The following is a 5,068-nucleotide window of genomic DNA, read 5'->3' on the forward strand; positions in this document are numbered from 1 at the left end:
GACTGTGATTTCCTAAGTCTAATCTTACATTTCTATCGCCTAGTTTTTCTAATATTTTGTATGGCCCTGCATATTGATCGCTTAGTTTCCCTTTGCACGGCTCTTTTAAAAGGTACACGATGTCGTCCTTACGAAATTCCTGCGCGTTAGATTTTTTATCATAGTGGAACTTCGATTTTTCCTTAGCCTTGACCAGATTTTTGCGCCCGTTGTCTTGAACGGTTATAAGTTTGTGGTGCAAAGACGTTAAGTAGTTCGCATAAGTAGCGGGGACAGTTTCTGCTATTGGAGGTGCGGAGGAAGGAATCCCGGCCATTTAACCGATCACAAGCTCGTGAGACGTGTATTGAGTGCCCTCATGCACGCTGGTATTATAAGAGAATTTGGCCAGCTTTAAGAGTTGGTCCCATTCTTGCTCTTTGGAGATATTTAACTTTACGTACTCCCACAATATGTGGTGACTACGCTCGAGGGAGCCGTTTGTTTGTGGGCGGTATGCGGTAATTTTGCAAGTCTCAATTCTGAATCTACGAGCTATATGTTTCATCAAACTATTTATAAAATGTGTTCCTTGGTCTGTAAGTAGGGCCTTTGGAGCACCATAAATACAAATATACTCATCTATGAATGCATTGGCTATGTCAATTGCCGCGGCGTTTCTTAGGGGAATTGCGAGAGAATATTTGGTTAGGAGATCCTGAATAGTAAGGATATAGGTGTTGCCGGAGCTGGTAGTAGGTAAAGGGCCCATTATATCCATGGAAATTTTATCGAAGGCCTGTTTAGGAGTGTCGGTAATAAGCATGGGTTGTTTAGTTTTCACACGCACGAGTTTTTTGGTTTAACAGTTGTTGCAATGTCGGATGTGATCCTGGATATCCTTTTTCATGTTGGGCCACTGAAATGTTTCCTTGAGTCAATTTTCCTTGAGTCTATTATAAGTCTTAGTGACTCCTTTATGGCCGTTAGTCGCGGAACCGTGATATTCGCGCAGAATTCGTTCTCGATCAATTTTGGGCGGAATTAGTATTTCGTTAGTGCAAATATAAAACTTGGTTTGAATATCAGTTACGATTTCGGTTAGCGAGTTCTTGACTGTGTCCCACGCAATGGAGTCTATGTCGCTCTTACAAATTGACGCGGTTTTGAGTCTTAATTTAATGCAAACATCTTTCAAGGAGCGCAAGGCCTCTTGTAATGTTTGTTCTTCAACGGCTACTGAGGTTTTGTCTTTGATTGGTAGGCATATCAATTTTTGACTGGTTCTGTTTACGTTTAATACTCGAGCGCGGCCTATAGTGGCGTCATCTAGCGCGGGTAACTTTCCGCATCGCGAGAGGATTCTCGACCCTTCGTCGAGAGGGTTTCCCGAGAGGTTTATAAAAACGACGAGGGGGTCTTTTCGGGAGGCAAACTGATCCTTGACTTCAATTATATTGTTCGTGGGTTCGCGTATTTCATAGGGTTCGTTGATGTTGTCGAAAATATCGTTGTCCGTGTCGGTTGTATCATCTATGTCTGCGTCTGTAGAGTCGCTTCCGATTTCGTCAGTGTCAATATGGAAAGGTAAGTCTTCCAATCTTTTTATTTGCTCGTTTAATTTTACCGGGTCTTTGGGTGACGGAGAGCGTGTGAGAAGGGGTGAGGATATTGTCTGTCTTTGGGGAACGGAGAAGAGTGATTCAGATTCGGAATCCTCTTCGGGTACTTGAGTTATAGGGAGGAGGAGTGGAATAGGCGGATTTCGAGACAAAGCGTCGGCATTGGCGTTACTCTTTCCCGCCTTATATACTATGTTGTACTCGTATTCCATTAATTGTAGTCGCCATTTCATTAAGCGTGATGAGGGGTTCTTTACCAATTTGAGCTCGATTGGTGCGGGGGCAGATTTCACATGCTTATTCCGCTATGCCCTTTGTCAAGAGAAAATATCACTAAGAATATGTCAGTCGTCAAAGATAAAATTTGTAGAAAAAAAGGCAAAGTTGGTTGATAACTTACAAATATAAGGAATTATTTTATTCATCACTGTATGCACCCATATTGTCTATACACTTTTGCCATTTAAGCGGCAGGTTGTTCAGGCCGGTGGTATAAAGCCCTGGCGAATGAGAGTCAATGAATTTCTGCATTGCCAGTTTTACAGCATTGTCGGGGTAATATTGTTTTTCTATTAAAAAGTTGTCCAAATTGCGAAAGAAGTGGTAGTCAGTGAGGGCTATGTTTGGTGAGTATGGAGGATGATGAAGAAGTTCCAACTCCAATCCCTGTAGTTTTGTCACAGTCATTTCTGCAGTGTGTGGTTTAGCGTTATCATGTAATAAAGTAGGATTCGATCTGCTGACCAATCTAAGCTGCTTTTTTTTTAAGTTTTTGCATCATTTCGTCCAGTTGGATACAGTATGTTTCTGCTGTGATCGTTGAGCCAGTTTTCATGAAATCATAATAGATCATACCTGCGCTAGACAACCAAACACCCACTATCAGATTATTTTTTTGAACATTGCGCTTTGGAGTGTTATAATGATTCATCCTTGTCTAACCACTGTGCTGAAAGTTTGCGATTATCATATTGGATCCATTTCTCATCACAAGCGAGAATTCGATTCAAAAATGGATCAGATTTGCGACGAAAAAGCAACATCAAGCAAGCTTCCAAACGTTTTTGTTTCTGTTTTTCCTTCAGTTCGTGTGGAACCCACTTATCCAACTTTTTCACTTTACCGATTTAAGCTAAATGAGTTAATATTATTTGTTTGCTAACACCAAACTTCAACGATAATTCATAGGCACTCTGAGATCGGTGAAATTCAACGGTGACCTTTAGTTCGTCATTTTTGACCTTTGATTCTGAGCAACCGCGTGGCTCATTTGTGAGGTCAAGGTTATCTGTACGAAATTTGGGGAATTAATTTGATACTGTCTGCTGCGTAGTAACACTAGAGCCAAATACACTATTAATGTTTCGCGCGGTCTGCGATGCCGTAGTTTCACATAAGAACTCATACTTTATAATAGTGCGAATTTCCTACAGTTCCATTTTTAATGAAATTAATTTTTAATAAAAAGTTTTAATACTTCTTAGATCTTACAATGATTTCTTTAAACAGGCGAGATATGTAGCTTTTCAACAAAAAAAACGGTAATATATTAAGCCAATATCAAATAATAAGCTGTTACATTTGGCAATATTATTAAACATTAATTTCATCCTTGCCAACCTAATATATATATATATATAGAGAGAGAGAGAGAAAGAGATTTACAATTTAGGTGGATTGACTGTGGTGAATAGTACGCAGAACATGACTCTGGTCAGACGATTAATATAAAACATTATTGCACATATATACATAAGAACTAACATAATGACTGTGACGGTAACGAATGAAACTATAAAGAAAATAAAACTTTGATACTGGGTATCTAATCCAAGAATCAGAATCCGAGAATGCTAAGAACTGCTGAGAATTATCAAGATTTGTAAAAATTGCTAAAAGAACTGCCGGACACTGCTAAAGAATTGCGGGTTACTGCTAAAGAACTGCGGGGTATTGCGCGAGGCGGTAAGAGAGTAGGGATTTTGTAGGAAATATTTTATGAATGGCAGATGACAATTGCTAATGGGAAAAATTTTGGTGGAATGGAGGTGTGGGAGATTGGGAAATTTCCCAATACATTTTTAAGGAGGTGAGGGAACCTTCCAGACGTAGAAGACAGAAATTGACCACTCTTACGATTGGATAGAGGGATTTACGCAAGACGTGAGAGTGAGTAGGAAGGAGTTCGCTGCGTTTTCGCGCTTTTTCTGAATGAGGGAGAAGTTTGTGGCGTGATTCAAATGTGGGGGTGAGGATGTGTTGCTTCAGATTATGACGGGAAGTTAGGACGTTGGACGGTTTGTTTTTCTAGGAACGTATGATCTTTCCGACTCTATGGCGCAAAATAGCTAGTCATGGCAATTTCCTTTATACTATTCGCAGACGGATGTTTTGGGGAACAACAGACGTATCTGGTGGTGCATTATCGAGATCGCATAAACAAATTTTCGGTCTATGTTTTATGGCGGGCCAATGTTTTTCCACATCCGGTTGGCTTCTTAGACTATTTTCTTATTATAATTTGTTACGATGTATCGCATGGCCAAATGCGTCTGATTTCCAATACAAAAGAACAAAAATTTGTTAAAAAGCAGCAGGAAAAAAATACATTTTCTGTAAAGTACTCTGGATGTAGCACAGGCAACCGCTTGATTAGGCTTTTATTTAGGCTGTACGTTAGTGATATCTCCTGCTTTCCTATTTAAAACATTGGCATCATAATGTAAAATCTGTATTTCAATATTAAATTGATTGTTCGCCAGTCTCCAGTAGTAGCCAAAGTAATGTATATGAATGTATATAATATATGACCTATTCTAAATAGGTATCCCAGGTTCGACTTGCTGACACTTACCTGATTCTCCCAGGGACCGTAGCGCTGTTCCTGCTCTTTTACGGGCACGCCTATGGTACGGGAATGACGACCGCGGGGTACCCAGTCAGATGCCGACTCGTGTTGCTACGCAATGCAGTGGGTTTGAGGTTCTGAGTTCTTCCAGGGACGTTAGAATGATGACAGAATCCTCTAAATATGAGAGGGCTAAGGCCCTCCGGGATTAGTACTTCGTCTCCATTGTTGGCATGAGGAAACTTCGGTTTCTGATGATTAGTGAACATCCAACGAACGACTTTCAAACGACTCTCCGTCTCAAAGCCTGAAAGCATGCGAGAGAACCTCCTCCCCTTGCGTAAAGAAATGTCGACGGAACATTGAACAGATATGAGAGAGACATGGCTTTCAATGATTAAAAAGACCGNAAATGTCGACGGAACATTGAACAGATATGAGAGAGACATGGCTTTCAATGATTAAAAAGACCGTTGAATACTACCTTGTCGTCGGCATAAAAAAGCTGCTAGCGGCTTCTCATAATGATGCGATTGTCAACGACATGGTGGGCATGGGGAGGCTTCGACATCCGACGATTGAACTTCCAGGGGTGTTCACACCCGCCAACGACTGTCAC

At 40.7% G+C, this 5,068-nt stretch overlaps 1 pseudogene; it reads right to left on the bottom strand.

The window, feature by feature from the left end:
* Positions 1-2,018: 2,018 nt before the first annotated feature.
* Positions 2,019-3,040, bottom strand: LOC106743848 (annotated as a pseudogene).
* Between the last annotated feature and the right edge of the window lie 2,028 nt (positions 3,041-5,068).

The sequence above is a fragment of the Dinoponera quadriceps genome, unplaced genomic scaffold, assembly GCF_001313825.1.
Source record: "Dinoponera quadriceps isolate SergipeBrazil2010 unplaced genomic scaffold, ASM131382v1 scaffold1260, whole genome shotgun sequence".
NCBI lineage: Eukaryota > Metazoa > Arthropoda > Insecta > Hymenoptera > Formicidae > Dinoponera > Dinoponera quadriceps.